This window comes from Bos grunniens, chromosome 13 (genome assembly GCF_055505025.1).
Source record: "Bos grunniens cultivar Pamir isolate PY7600 chromosome 13, Bosgru_T2T1.0, whole genome shotgun sequence".
Taxonomy (NCBI): Eukaryota; Metazoa; Chordata; class Mammalia; order Artiodactyla; family Bovidae; genus Bos; species Bos grunniens.
This window is the reverse complement of record NC_141177.1, coordinates 66,850,606-66,867,411: the sequence shown is the minus strand read 5'-3', so window position 1 is coordinate 66,867,411 and position 16,806 is coordinate 66,850,606. Positions and strand designations below refer to the sequence as shown.

General features: G+C 44.8%; 1 long non-coding RNA gene across 1 annotated transcript in view; it reads right to left on the bottom strand.

Moving 5' to 3' along the window:
- The window catches only part of LOC147361164 (uncharacterized), a 71,448-nt gene that overhangs the window by 51,480 nt on the left and 3,162 nt on the right, over positions 1 to 16,806 (bottom strand). The window lies entirely within an intron of this gene.

Here is a 16,806-nt window from a genome sequence, read left to right as displayed (position 1 = left end):
TCTAACAACTACTCATTGAGGAAAAGAGCTCTGGAGAGTTCCAGGGTACAATTAAGAAGCCATAACAAGCCGTGTGTATGTGCTAAGTTGCGTCAGTCATGTCTCTTTGCAACCCTATGGACTGTAGTGTGGACTGTAGCCACATTCCTCTGTCCATGGGATTCTCCAGGAAAAAAACACTGGAGTGGGTTGTCACTGAAGTTGTAAAAAGCCAGTGGAGGGGAAAACTGGGGATGGCCACATAGAAAGCTACAGAAGGTGTTTAACTGTGTCTCCCCTCCTCAGACTGGTGCAGTTCAGTACTAAGAGGATCTCTGCAGCCAAAACTTCTGTTTTGGGGCCCAGAAGCCCACCCCACCACTGCAGGGGTGGATAGTGGTTAATATCCAAAACACTCTACATAAGGAACTCATACAACAAAGACCCTTGAGAGTCCCTTGGACTGCAAGATCAAACCAGTCAATCCTAAAGGAAATCAATCCTGAATATTCATTGCAAGGACTGATGCTGAAGCTGAAGCTCCAATACTTTGGCTACCTGATATAAAGAACTGATTCATTGGAAAAGACTCTGAAGCTGGCAAAGATTGAAGGCAGGAGGAGAAGGGGATGACAGAGGATGAGATGGTTGGATGGCATCACTGACTCAATGGACATGAGTTTGAGCAAGCTCCAGGAGTTGGTGATGCACAGGGAAGCCTGGCGTGCTGCAGTCCATGGGGTCACAGAGAGTCGGACATGAGAGCAACTGAACAACAATGAACAACATACAACTCAATAGCCAAAAACAAGTTAAAGTAGGCAAAATATCTAAATAGACATTTCCCAAAAGAAGGCACACAATTGACCAACAGGTCCATGAAAAGATGCTCAACATCATTTATCATCAAGGAAATGCAAACCAAAACCTCAAAGAGCTATCACCTCACCTGTCAGAATGGCCATCATCAAAATGAAAAGAAGTATGTGTCAGCAAGGATGTGGAAGAAAGGGGACCCTTATATACTGTGGTGGGAATGTAAATTGGGTTAGCCTCTCTGGACAACAGTATGGAGGCTCCTCAAAAAATTAAAAACAGAACTAAATAGAATATTATCCAGCAGTTCCACTTCTGGGTATATACCCAAAGGAAACAAAATCAGTATCTTGAAGAGATATTTGAACTCCATCATTCACTGCAGCATTGTTGACGATGGCCTAGATGTGGAAGCAACCTAAACGCCTGACGTAGATAAAGAAAAGTATGGTGTACATATATAAGGGAATATTAGTCAACCCTAAAAAAGGAAGTCCTGCCATTTGCAATAACATGGCTGAAGCGGGGGGATATGATACAAAGTGAAGTAAGCCAAAGAGAAATACTCTATGGCCTCACTTATATGTGGAATCTAAAACATTCAAAACTCATAGAAGCAGAGAGTAGCAGGGTTGCCAGGGGTTGGGGGAGGGGAAATGGGGAGATACAGGTCAAGGGGTACAGAGCTGCAGTCATGCAAGACGAATATACTGTGGAAATCTAATGTATAGCCACATGACTATAGGTAACAGTACCACACAGAACACCTGAAATTTGCTAAGGCAGGACATCATTAGTGTTCTCACCACAAAAAAGAGGTAAGTATGTGAGAAAACGGTAAGTTAATCAGCTCAACTGGTGACCATCCCACAAGGTACATGCGTACCAGAACATCAAATTGTACACCCAGAAGGCACACAGTATTTGTCAATTATACCTCAATAAAGCTGGAGAATTTTTTACTTAAAAAAACAACCTCAACATATAATTACAATGAGGTAAGTAATCTCTATATATTAAACTAGCCTTATATGGGCTTCCCTTGTAGCTTAGTTGGTAAAGAATCTGCCTGCAGTGCAGGAGACCTGGGTTCTATCCCTGGGTTGGGAAGATCCCCTGGAGAAGCAAATGGCAACCCACTCCAGTATCCTTGCCTAGAGAATCTAATGGACAGAGGAGCCTGGTGAGCTGCAGTCCATGGGGTCGCAAGGAGTCAGGCATGACTGAGAGACTAACACTTACTTACTTATGCACGCATGCTTCATGGGAAATGAATGCAAATTGCCAGCAGTTGGAACATTCTTTAGTACTACCCTTCTTGGTAATTTGGATGAAGATAGAGGGTCACAGAGGATGAGATGGTTGGATGGCATCACTGATTCAATGAACATGAACTTGGGCAAAGTCCAGGAGATGGTGAGGGACAGGGAGGACTGGCGTGCTTCAGTCCATGGGGTTGCAGAGAGTCAGACACAACTCGGTGACTGAACAACAACACACGTGCTTTTGTGTCAGCAAGTTTTATTTAATGAATGAAGGCACGTGTGTGTCTCTTAAACTCTTTGTACCAGCGGGTCCAAGAGGCATCAGGGCTAAAAAGGTTGAGTCATTTTTTATGGATGTAAAGTGCTGCACTCAATATGCCAGCAAACTTGGAAAACTCAGCACTGGCCACAGGACTGGAAAAGGTCAGTTTTCATTCCAATCCTAAAGAAAGGCAATGCCAAAGAATGCTCAAACTACTGCACAATTGCATTCATCTCACTAGTAAAGTAATGCTCAAAATTCTCCAAGCCAGGCTTTAGCAATACGTGAACCATGAACTTCCAGATGTTCAAGCTGGGTTTTGAAAAGGCAGAGGAACCAGAGATCAAATTGCCAACATCTGCTGGATCATGGAAAAAGCAAGAGAGTTCCAGAAAAACATCTATTTCTGCTTTATTGACTATGCCAAAGCCTTTGACTGTGTGGATCACAATCAACTGTGGAAAATTCTGAAAGAGATGGGAATACCAGACCACCTGACCTGCCTCTTGAGAAACCTGTACGCAGGTCAGGAAGCAACAGTTAGAACTGGACATGGAACAGCAGACTGGTTCCAAATAGGAAAAGGAGTACGTCAAGGCTGTATATTGTCACCCTGCTTATTTAACTTCTATGCAGAGTACATCATGAGAAACGCTGGGCTGGAAGAAGCACAAGCTGGAATCAAGATTGCCGGGAGAAATATCAATAATCTCAGATATGCAGATGACACTACTCATATGGCAGAAAGTGAAGAGGAACTAAAAAGCCTCTTGATGAAAGTGAAAGAAGAGAGTGAAAAAGTTGGCTTAAAGCTCAACATTCAGAAAATGAAGATCATGGCATCTGGTCCCATCACTTCATGGGATATAGATGGAGAAACAGTGTCAGACTTTATTTTTCTGGGCTCCAAAATCACTGCAGATGGTGACTGCAGCCATGAAATTAAAAGACGCTTACTCCTTGGAAGGAAAGTTATGACCAATCTAGATAGCATATTAAAAAGCAGAGATATTATTTTGCCAACAAAGGTCTGTCTAGTCAAGGCTATGGTTTTTCCAGTGGTCATGTATGGATGTGAGAGTTGGACTGTGAAGACAGCTGAGCGCCGAAGAATTGATGCTTTTGAACTGTGGTGTTGGAGAAGACTCTTGAGAGTCCCTTGGACTGCAAGGAGATCCAACCAGTCCATCCTAAAGGAGATCAGCCCTGGGTGTTCATTGGAAGGACTGATGCTAAAGCTGAAACTCCAGTACTTTGGCCACCTCATGCCAAGAGTTGACTCATTGGAAAAGACTCTGATGCTGGGAGGGATTGGGGGCAGGAGGAGAAGGGGACAACAGAGGATGAGATGGCTGGATGGCATCACTGACTCGATGGACGTGAGTCTGGGTGAACTCCTGGAGTTGGTGATGGACAGGGAGGCCTGGCGTGCTGCGATTCATGGGATCGCAAAGAGTCGGACACGACTGAGTGACTGAACTGAACTGAACTGATTCTTTGCTCATGGGGGCTTTTCCCCTCTGCCTGCATGTTACACTATCAACATTTCTATCATGAACCTATGACTCACCTCCTCAGCAGATCCTACCGTCACAGCACACAGCAGAACCATCCTCACTGCCCTCAGGGAGTTACCCAGAACTCTTGACCCTCGGTACTTACTTAGCAAGAAAAGGTAGACACATGTGCCCTGTTCACCGATGGCTCAGGGTAAAGAATCCGCCTGCCATGCAGGAGACACAGGAGATGCAGGTTTGATCCCAGGAAGACCCCCTGTAGAAGGCAATGACAACCCACTGCAGCATGCTTGCCTGGAGAATTCCACGGACAGAGGAACCTGGTGGGCTACAGTCCATGAGGTCGCAAAGAGTCGAACACAGCTTAGCACACACACAGATGTCTTGTTCACCAAGCTGTCAGAGACTGCTTAGCCATCCCCTTCTGGTTTAAAAAGACATCCAACTCAGAGTCACTTTATTTCTTTTGAGCTTGAGTCTAGCAAGAGATGAGAAGTTTCTCTCTATTAAAGCATTTATACTTTTTTCAGAATTCAACTCCTTGACCTATATGTTGGCTTATCCCTTTCAATGTTTTCAGAGTCAGAGGGGCCAGAAAAACACACTCATGATCGACACTTGCTCCAAAGTTTCAACAAGGTAGCCATCATGGTTCTTTGGTTCCTGCAATAACTGGAATTAAGAAAAAGAAGTCCACGTAGAGAATAAACTGGTGGTTGTCAAGGCAGAGGGGAATAGGAGATGGGTGCATAGGGAGGTAGGGGCTAGGAGATGCAAACTCTTCTATATAGAATGAGTAAACAAGGTCCTACTGTATACCATAGTGAACTGTATTCAGTATCCTGTAATGAACCATAATGGAAAAGAATATGAAAAATACTGTGTATGTGTGTGTATATATATACATATATATGTGTGTGTGTGTGTGTATAATTGAATCACTTTTCTGTACAGAAGTAACTGACACATTGTAAATCAACTATATATCAATAAAATAAAATTCTGAAAAAAGAAAACAATGTTCCAGATATCTAAAACACTTGTCAGGAGACTGCTGGTGGAAGGTCTTGCAAGAAAGAGCATAGGGTTATAACATCAAATACTTCCTTCGAGAAGCCAAACGGCCTGGGTTGTGACTTGGCTGTGTGAACACCTCCGTCTGTGCTGTGTAAATGGGCCTAGTCTCCTGACCTTCCTTGTAGACGCACCACTCGAGTTCTGAGCAGTGTGAAGAGGTGCTGCCCAGGTGTCTGCCAGTCCCAGGGGAACCATCTGCTACCCTTTGAAATGTGGGGGCTGGGGGAACATGTCCTGGTCTCCAAACATGTTCCAGGCTACTTTGAAAATGTCTAAGAACAGGGCAAGAGGGAGGAGGGAACACCCCCTACTCCCACTAAAACAAGCAACTCAATGACACAACCAACGTCAGAACCAGCTCTCCAGGGGCAAACCTGGCCAATAACACCGCTAATTGTTCTCTTAAAGCTAGTTTTGCCATTGTTCACTTTTACCTGATTGCATACCCACAGACGGCTCCAGGCAGCATCCGAGTCTAACTAAAGACAGTCACCCTTTCTCATGTGTCTTTTGCAGGCTTTGCACCCAAGCTCATCTACGGCAGAGAGGAGTGCATTACCCAGTATGGGGTAGTGTTCAGTCGTAAGTTTACCAGGGCTGTTTGAAGACTGCATCCATTCTGACTGGCCAGTGCCCATGCTGTCAGGGTGTTTAGATATTTTGAACCTCAATCCTGAATGTGGTAAATGGGATAGAGAAATGATACCCACTTGGCAATAAAGTCCTGTAAGTTTCCTTTCTTCTACCATTAAAATTCAGAATCTAGGAAGCAACCTAAATGTCCATCAACAGAGGAATGGATAAAGAAGATGTGGTACATATGCACAATGGAACATTACTCAGCCATGAAAAGGAACAAAATTGGGTTATTTGTAGAGATGTGAATGGACCTAGAGACTATCATACAAAGTCAGTCAGAGAAAATCAAATACTGTATGTCAATGCATATATATGGAATCAAGAAAAATGATACAGATGAACCTATTTGCAAACTGTAAACAGACACACAGATGTGGAGAAGTAAAGTATGGGGGTAAGGGTAAGGGGTGGGATGGATTGGAAGATTGGGATTAACACATATACACTATTAATACTATATATAATATAGGTAACAAACGAGAACCTATTGTACAGCACAGGTAACTCTCTCTATTCAGTGCCCTGTGGTGACCTAAATGGGAAGGAAACCCAACAGAGAGGGCATTTATGTATATGTCTTATAACCGATTCACTTTTCTATAGAGCAGAAACTAACACATCGTAAAGCAAATATATTCCAGTAAAAATTGTAAAAATTCAGAATCTAACAAACCATGTAAAAGTAGATAATGCAGCTGTTTTTTAAATGAGCACAGAACCAGCAGTCCTGTGATTACTAATCCTGTTTTGAATCAGCTTACCATTCTCCTCCAAAACCACCTTACTAGGCCACTCAGAGGGTACCCCACCATCCCCCTAGAGACAGACCACATCAAAATGGCAACACGGAACAAAGAATCGGCCAACACGTTTCACAGTGGAGGAGGAAGTCAATGTCAGAATCTTGGCTGTTATAAACGTATTTCAAATGTTTCCATCCCATGTGTTTTTGTAAAAAATTGTGGAGCGCAACAATAAAAATCCATGCCACCAAATTACCCATTACCAGTGCATGGCGGGGAGGGGCTGTCTATGCCTTGTTTCCAGAGTTTTCCCACCAGAAGTCCACCACCCAATTTCTGTAGATGTTATTACCCTACTGTTTTTTTTTCCAATCATATTTCTATTCCCTGACAAATATGTGGCTTCAGAATGTGGTGCTTAGTCACTCAGTCATGTCTGACTCTTTGTGCCCACCAGAATCCTCGGTCCAAAGGATTCTCTGGGCAAGAATACTGGAGTGGGTTGCCATTTCCTTCTCCATGGTGGGATTCTGTGATACAAGATGTGTTTCTTGTGATTCTTAGTTGCTACCCTAACTCATTGTGCAACTGGAAATTCTTCTGGCACTCTATCTAAAATAAAGTCCGGTGGGGCTTCCCTGGCAGTCCAGTGGCTAAGTATCTGCCTTGCAATGCAGGAGACATGGGTTTGACACCTGCTGGGGGAACTAAGATCCCACACGCCTCAGGGCAACTAAGCCTGGGCCCCGCGCGACACAGTGAAGATCCGCGTGCCACAGCTAAGGCCTGACACAGCCAAATAAGGAAATAAAATATTTAACATAAAAAATAATGTCCAGCACCTTCCATTTCTAAATCAGACCAGTCTTGAATAAGACGAAACAAGGAAATAAACTTAATTAAAAGTGAAATAACTTGCCAAGACCAAATGGCAGACCATCAAACTGGAGGAAATGAGGACTTCTGTAGGGGGTGGATTGTTTATGTAGGGTTTCATTTCAAAAGAGTAAAGAAGACATCGAAAGTGTTGGCTTATCCATAACTAGGATGCTCCTACCCCCTGCTCAGCGAGGGAGGCGACATGAGGGGGGAAACTGTGTTGGTCTGTCTGATCTTGGGCTAGGAAAAGAATCTGCGGAGAAAGCCAGGTTAATTATGTGCTGGGGGTCAAAACCTAAAAAAATGACTAAAATGAAGGCACAATCAGGTAAAGTTAGCGTCCCCAGCTTCAAACTATCCTATGGTGCAGCCACTCTGATGAATTGCTTGCTTTTTTTTTTTTTTTTTTGCATTTTTTTGTACCATAATGACCTACAGGAAGAGTAACCTACACATGCATATGAATAGCAGACCTTTGAAAAGTCTGATGAGGAAAACGAAATACTGCAGGGGGCCAAGGGCTTGGGACGCACCAGTTACCTTAAGGCAATAATAAAAGCAGGTTGATGGTCTGACAGGAGTGCCGTGAAATGATCATGACCATTTTGAGGCTACTGTGGTATTTTTTTTTTAATGGACACTCTGCTGTAATGAACACTGAGAACCTCACCTAATGAGGAGAAAATAGATGCCTGTTCTCAGAAGCACAGGTGCAGATGTTGGGGTCCGTTGTTCTGAAAATAATGTCAGACTCCAGAGCTCTAGATCCATGGGAAGGCAATACTGCTCCTTCCTGGCTCCTGATGGAAAGCTCAGATGTTTGCCAAACACGCCCACCTCAAGAAGGAAGAGGGTGGAGGATGACCTGCAGGGAACTGTGGCGGGAAGGGAAGCATGTAGACGGAGGACTGGAAATGTGTGGGTCATCATTCTGAAATGGCTTTGCTTCCAGTTCACTGCGAAACTCTGAACAAGTCATTCAGTCCTCAGGGGCCTCAAAATGAGGGAGGGTCAGAAAGATGCTATCTCAGGGCCCTTTTAGTTTGAGCGTTTTCTGGTTCTAATCTGAATCAAAATCCTGAGCAGCCACAAAGGTTGGTGAGCAATACTTCCCACACACACACAGACACTCCCCGATTCCACCCTTTGCAGGCATGAGGGCACCTGTGGGCCCCCTCTTCCCCTCTCGGCACCCCCTTCCTCAACCTGGGCCCCTGCATGCACCCTACCCAGGTACCCAGTTTCGCCTGCTGCCCAGAGACCCCCACCAGGACCCCAGCAGGAGACACTTTTGAGAATCGGCTCTCAGAAATAGTAACATCCAACTCTGCATTCCCCTCCACGGTGGCCAAAATCATGTCAAATTCATAATCAAGTTTTAATAAATGGTGAATCTGTTGGATGACTAATGACATTACTACTTGCTTCCTATTTTAGAGTGTACAAAGGACTTACACATCAAACTCTTTTCTTACAAAAGCTTTCTGAAATTGGACTGTAAATGTATCTATTCAATAGGTGAGGAATCAGGACTTCCCTGGTGGTCCAGTGGCTAAGACTCCACGCTCCCAACGCAGGGGGCCTGGGTTCAATCCCTGGTCGGGGAACTAAATCCCACAGGTTGCAACTAGAGGTCACATGCTGCAAATAAGACCTAGCACAGCCAAATAAATATATATTTTGGGGAACTCAACCTGGTGCTCAGTGACAACCTGGAAGGGTAGGAGGTGGGAGGGAGGTTCACAAAGCGAGGAACATATGTATATCTATAGCTGCTTCAGGTTGTTGCTTGGCAGAAACCAACTCTGCATTTATCCATCTTCTAGTTGACACTTTTGAACTGTGGTGTTGGAGAAGACTCTTGAGAGTCCCTTGGACTGCAAGGAGATCCAACCAGTCCATTCTGAAGGAGATCAGCCCTGGGATTTCTTTGGAAGGAATGATGCTAAAGCTGAAACTCCAGTACTTTGGCCACCTCATGCAAAGAGTTGACTCATTGAAAAAGACTCTGATGCTGGGAGGGATTGAGGGCAGGAAGAGAAGGGGACAACAGAGGATGAGATGGCTGGATGGCATCACCGACTCGATGGATGTGAATCTGAGTGAACTCCGGGAGTTGGTGATGGACAGGGAGGCCTGGCATGCTGCGATTCATGGAGTCACAAAGAGTCAGACATGACTGAGCGACTTAACTGAACTGGACTGAATTAAATAAATTAAAAAAAAAAAAAAAAGGTTAGGTATCTGAAACTCAGAGACACAAAAAACAGTCACCAAGTGGAGACTAGAATCCAGATCTCTCAGCATCCAATCTTGCTTTGTTCCAGACTATACTCAGCCTTCCTGCTGTATCTCCCCATCAGGGCTAGAAAGACTTTTACACCAACTCTTAGGGTCAGAAGTCACACCTGGTCTCACCTGTTCCACGTCTAGGGAAAAGAAACATGGAGAGATGGTCTCGTGGAGGCCTGGCCGTTGTAACACCACCCCCAATTCTCTCCCGTGCTGTACTTCCACATGGACTCCATCTTGCCAACAGAAAGGAGAACTTTTCCTTGAGTCCTGGTCAAAGGTATTGAGAAAGGGACATCTGGGTTTCTTTTAGGAAGACATGGACTCAAGAGTTCAGCTGTCCTAAGGGAGCCTTCCCTGCTCATGCGGACAAATGAGGAGGCATGGGTACTTCCTGTGAAAAAGATGTGGGCCATCAAGGGTGATGTTATTTTTAGGTGTGAAAAGTTAAGCAATTATATTATACAATAAATAAATGTTTAAAAAATACAATTTAAAAACCTTTACACCTTTTACAGCAAAAGAAAGGGGTTCTTAAAGAAGTTACTCTCTAGGGTTTGGTCCTTGGTTTGGAAGTTGTGGGGTTTTGGTATTTTTTGTTAAGTGCTTTAAGAATCTTGGTGCAGGGCTGGTGACGCTGCTCCAGTTTCTTAACTTGCTTGTTAGCAGGACCACCTGACGCAGCTGCTCGGCTGGGGCTTTGCCCAGTGATGCTGAGGTGTGGAAGCGGCAGCCGGGCACGGACAGCCAGAGGGACAGGGCCTTTGCACGTGTCCAGAAAGTGCAGCCACAGATTTCAGGATTCAGAGCGTCTGTCCTGGGCACACTCATCCAGGACTCCCAGGAGAAGAGGCATCAGCTTTTATCACCCGCCCAGCCCAGGAAATGCCAGGATCCACCCAGACAGCCCAAGACGAGGCAGACTTCTCCCGCCAGTCCTTCCTGTTTACTTACCCTCTTCCGATTTGGGAGAGAGGGCAGAAACCATGGTTACTGAGCCAGAAAAGATGGCGGAAGCCTGGGGTAGCGATGGAGCCTGGAAAGGAAACCTGCCTGTTTCTCTCCTTCTCACCTACACGGTGCACTCAGCCCAACTGAACCAGAGGAGAGAGAACAGATGCTCTGAACGGATTTGCGATTATCTCACGTCAGATAGTAAAGAACCTGCCTGCAACACAGGAGACCTGGGTTCGATCCCTGGGTTGGGAAGATCCCTTGAAGGAGGGCATGGCGACCCACTCCAGTATTCTTGCCTGGAGAATCCCCATGGACAGAGGAGCCTGGCGGGCTGCAGTCCATGGGGTCATAAAGAACTGGAGAGAGTCAGGAATGACTGAGTGACTAAGCCAGCACACAGCACGTGGCACCCCAGGTGGCACTAGAGGTAAAGAACCTGTCTGCCAATGCAGGAGATATAAGAGACTCAGGTTTGATCCCTGGGTCCAGAAGATCCCCTGGAGGAGGAAATGGCAACCCACTCCAGTATTCTTGCCTGGAGAATCCCATGGACAGAGGAGCCTGGTGGACTGCAGTCCATGGCGTCGCAAAGAGTTGGACACAACTGAAGAGACTCAGCATGCATGCATGACACCACACAGTTAAGTTGCTGAAATGAGGCTCAAGGGAAGACAAGAAGTGACCAGACGACATTTTCAATCACCTAAAAATAACCAGAAAAGTCACAGGATCTAGGAGATTTCAGAAGCTGGAAGAATTAGCCCCACAAGGCAGGTTTGAATGGATGGTGGGCCAAAAATAATAATAAATGGTTCTTGTTTCATTTTACCCTGAGTTCTGTTTCTTTACACATAAATATGTATTGAAGCCAAGATAAGGTTGCACTTGGCATCACAGTACCTGTGAGAGATCTCGGCTGCATCAGTGACGTGCCTTTTGTCACCAACCCTGCCACCCTGGAAGGGGCTTAATAAATATTTGCTCAATGAAGGAATGCATTGGACCATAGGTGAGCACCCAGCTATGATCACCCATCAATGTGTGTGGCTGGTCAACAATAAGGCTTGGTGGGAATTATTTTGCCCAACAGGGACTGATTAATCTTTGGTATCAGATTCTCTGTCTTGGAGAATTTTAGGAAGACTCAGAAACCTGTGGAACAAGAGAGGAAGTGTCAAACCAGAGGCCACGAGGGAGCAAAAGGGATGAATAGCAGAAGGTGGGAGGTAGAGAGCAACCAGAGAGGCAGTGAGGAGGGAATGGTCTGTCCCCATTAACCCCTGGAGTAGTGACCAAGAGCCAACAACCTGTCCAGTCCGCACCTGGAGTTGCTCTAACATCCCAGAGTTATCAAGGAGTCCATAGGCTGCGGGGTATTTTGAAGGCAGCCCTGGGGTCAACCTGTGTGGCCCCTTTAACTCACCAAACCCACTCTCACTCACTCCGGGGGCCATCTTGGCAGAGAAGGGGCCCGCAGTCAGAAGGCGGGCCTGGAACTGAACTGCCTGGACGCCGCCATTCCTGCAGCGATGCTGGCGGGTCTCCATGAAGGCTGACAATGGGGAAGAGTCCTGGCTGTCTGTTTCTCTATGTTTCCCACAAAGCCCTGGGCCCAGAGAGTCCTGAGTGTGTCTTTGGGGTGGGTGGGTGTGTATGTGAGTGAGAGAAAGATAGAGATTAGCTAAATCCTTACACATCAAACCACACAGCTATTAGCATCAGATAAGCTGACTCACGGTTCCCTGCATACCTACTGTGTATTCCTGGCCCAGAACCTCCTGCACGAGGTCTTTGTGGCCGCATCAGGAGACACTGCATGAAGAGGCTCCCTCCATATTCTGCCTTTTAAATTGACAACAGTTGAAAGCAGGCTTGAACAACCAGAGCCCAGAGATCCTTGGGGCTGGAGTAGGCACCCCCTGAGGCAGTTCGTGTACAGCCCAGGACTCACTGTCAGAGAAGCGCACTCAGAGGGTGCAAGTTGCTCTGGGGGCCCATCTGGCAGGTGGGGTGACACCTCCAAGGAAGACAGGAAAGGCGTGTATTTCCATCTCCGAGTCCTCTGCCTTCTGTATTTCTTTTGCTGATGAAGCTTCGGGAGTAGAATTCATCATGAGAATGCAGTCACTTCACTGACTGACATGGCTGTTGGGCCAGCCCCCAGCTGGCAAATGGGGAGTCAAAGACTTCCTTATGGAAAAATATTGCCAAGTACTGTGCTAAGGGCTTTGTGGACATTTTTTCCACTTAGAACAACCCTATGAGGACAACATAATTGCTCCCATTTTATAAATAAGGCTTAGAAAGAGTCTATATTTTGCCCAGAGTATGTAAAAAAAAAGAGAGAGAGAGAGAGCATTTGATTGCAACACCTGTGCCCTCTATCGGACGATGCATCAGGGCCAAGCAGGTGGGTTCTGAAGTCAGACTGCCCAATTCACATCCCAGCTTCACCACTACATAACCTTGAACTAGTCACTTAAATGCTGGGCCTCAGTGCCTCATGTCTAGGATGAGGACAACAGGGCCAATGTTAATGGGGACATGAGGAGAAGTAGATGAGATACAACGTGCAGAGCTCTTAGAAGACCACCGAATGTATACAAGGCAGCCACCAATCCATCAACATTGTTATTATTCTATATTATTGTTATAATACTACATTATTGTTACAATATTCCCAACAAAGAATCTAGAGACCTCTTTTGTAGGAAAAGTAATTCCATCAGAATTATTTCTACCTGAATTAATTCTATCTCAATTCTATCACCAAAGGAGGGGACCAAACTTAAATATAAACAAGCAAACACACACAAAAAATAAACTCAACCTCATTGATTGTATATAACTATAAAGATAACCAAAGATGTGGTTTGTAAAAGTTAACACAATTAAACTATAAAAAATATTAAAATTAACAATACTAATTTTATAAGGCGATGACACCAAGAGACTGAAACTAAACCAACACTCCCAATGTAACTGTGTCCTGATGACCACAGTGTAAAATCTTTTGCGTTTATTGTGGTTATCTGACCTCATGCACACAGTGTGATGACTCAGTCCATCCACTGCTTTTCCCCTACTGCAATTATCAAAGAGGAATCAGTTATGTGTCTTGATGCATTTGACCTTCATTTGTCATAAATTCGCAAGCACACCTCAGCTCTTTTGCACATGACAAAGTAATTCCATGGGGCCAACATAACCATGAACAAAATGCACCGCAAGCTCTATTTCAACACTACCTGATGGAACTTTGTGCAATCTTAGAAATGTACAAGGTGCTGTGCAAAATGACAGCCAGCCGTCGTTTGTAGCTATTGCTTGAAATGTGGCTGAGGATGGTACTCAGTTACAGGCAGGCATCAGTATGATCCATAATTTATATAAAAACTGTACATATACCTACCAGAATAACATACATACATACGTGTGTACAGACACAAAACTTTCAAATGTGTAGCAAGAATCTTCAGACCACTGATAACTTTGCAGTTTGCAGGATGCTACATTATAGCACACTGCATTCTTTCTATTGGGAAGATTCATTCAGGTCCAGCCTTAATGCCAAGGTCTCTGTTCCCCAGACCATACCTGGTAGTTGGTCAGAGGTAGAGAATCTAAGAATAATATTGCCATATCCTGGATTTACCAGGCCATGCCAGGAGTTTGGGGGTTACATTTTAAGAGAGACCTCAAAGAACTAAAGCTTTTTGAGATGAGGGTTAGCAGAAGAGTAAAGAGAAACTAAATTAGGCCAGACCAGAAAAGTCAAAAGAAATAGAAAGTGAAAGTCGCTCAGTCGTGTCTGACTCTTTGCAACCCCGTGGACTATATAGTCCATGAAATTCTCCAGGCCAGAATACTGGAGTTGGTAGCCTTTGCCTTCTCCAAGGGATCTTCCCAACCCAGAGATCAAACCCAGGTCTCCCTCACTGCAGGCAGATTCTTTACCAGCTGAGCCACCAGGCAAGCCCAGTAATACTGGAATGGGCAGCCTGTCCCTTCCCCATTGGATCTTCCCGACACAGGAACTGAACCAGGGTCTCCTGCATTGCAGGCAAATTCTTTACCAACTGAGCTATCGAAGAACTAGAGATGTCACTAATTATTAGAGAACTGCAAATCAAAATTATGATGAGATATCACCTCACACCAGCCAGAATGGTTTTCATCAAAAAATCCACAAACAATAAATTATAAAATTTGGAGGGTGTGGAGAAAAGGGAACCCTCCTACAGTGTTTGTGGGAATGCAAATTGGTACAGCCACTACAGAGAAGAGTATGGGTGCTCCTTAAAAATCGAAAAACAGATCTACCATATGACCTTGCAATTCCACTCCTAAGCATATATCCAGAGAAAAACATGATCCAAAAGGATACATGCACCCCAGTGTTGACTGCACCAATAGTTTACAACAGCCAAGGTATGAAAGCAACCTAAATGTCCTTTGGCAAATGAATGGAAAAAGAAGATGTGGTAAATATGTACGATGGACTATTACTCAGCCATTAAAAAGAATGAAATAATGCCATTTGCAGCAATGTGAATGGATCTAGATTGTCATACTGAGTGAAGTAAGCCAGAGAAGGAGAAATACCATTTAATATCCCTTATGTGCAGAACCTAAAAAGAAATGATACCAATCAATTTACAAAACAGTGACAGAGAGTGAACTTATGGATGCTAAGGGGAAGGGACAGTTAGGCAGTTTGGGATGGACATGTGCTGCTGCTGCTGCGTCGCTTCAGTCGTGTCCGACTCTGTGCGACCCCATAGACGGCAGCCCACCAGGCCACCCCGTCCCTGGGACCCTCCAGGCAAGAACACTGGAGTGGGTTGCCATTTCCTTCTCCAATGCATGAAAGTGAAAAGTGAAAGGGAAGTCGCTCAGTCGTGTCTGACTCTTAGCGACCCCATGGACTGCAGCCTACCAGGCTCCTCCATCCATGGGATTTTCCAGGCAAGAGTACTGGAGTGGGGTGCCATTGCCTTCTCCAGGGATGGACATGTACACATTGCTATATTTGAAATGGATAACCAACAAGGACCTACTGTATAGCACAGGGGACTCTGCTCAAAGTTAGGTGGCAGCTTGGACGGGAGGGAGGTTTGGGAGAGAATGGATACATGTGTATGTATGGTTGAGACCCTTCACTGTTTACCTGAACTGTCACAGCATTGTTAATTGGGGTATAATGGGGTAATCTATACCCCAATATAGAATAAAAAGTTCAAGAAAAATTAAAGCAATTTAGGACACCAGAAAAAAAAAAAGAACTGGAGATGTGTGGCTTGGAGGAGATAGTATCGAGAAGGAAAGGAAAAGGTATGGAAAAGCTATGCCTTGTGGACAAATGTTTGGAGGCTGCAGTTACAGGAAGCAAAAAGGACACGTTTCAGTTCACTTGAGGTTAGAGCAAAGAGAACACTGGCACGAGTCAAAACAAGATTGGCCATAGTGAGTAGAAGATAACATGTGTGGGTTGTATCTCAACCAAAACTAAACAGAAAGACTCTTCTTAGTGACCACGCGTGTGGTCTACATGAATAAAGACACAGGGTGCATTGAACACAGTTATTCATTCACTTCCTTCTTAACGTCACTTAACTTTTAAAGGAAAGATACATTCTTTAAAAGAACAAAGTGAACAAGGAAAGAAACAACAGAGGTGGAGATGTTAGCAGATTTGGAAGCTGGAAAGCAGTTGAAGGAGACTTGGCACAGTGAGGAGAGAAATCCTAAACCTGAGACCTATTTATTCCGTAGAATCTCAGAAGAGAACAGAAATGTGAATTGGACAAAAGACCCTTTACGTATAAGGTGGAGATGTAGCTGGAGGGAAAGGTTGAAACTCTTTAAAGGGAGTAAGATTTTCTGGGCAATTTCTCCATGTAGCCAAGATTCTACCCTGAGAGCCAGCAGAGACCTAGAGATCTGCTCTTCTAGAAAGGGTGACCTTGATTGACAAGATCTGGACTCATGAACCTTTCCCCCAACCCAGTGGAGGATGCGGAGAAGTCATGGTAACAAAAAGTGGGAGATTAAGTTAAAGCCCATGGATTTACTGGGGAGACCATCCCCCACCTCAGTCCCTCAGTTCATTTCCAGAGTAATTATTTCTCCCATGGCTGGACACTATAGGATTCCCTTTTGAGAAAACTGATCAGCCCAAGAGAAAAGGCCAGGAGATCCATCCATTTAGGGACATCCACGGAGGTTAAAGGGCCCCTTTAAACTGCTAAGTGAGCCTACTAATGTATAAGCCCATTCCAAGATCTCAGACTTCCCAATCATCATCTTAGTGTTTCACCAAAATATAAAAAGATAACTAAACCGCCAAGCACTTGAACAAAAGCGCTAGCCTACAAGGC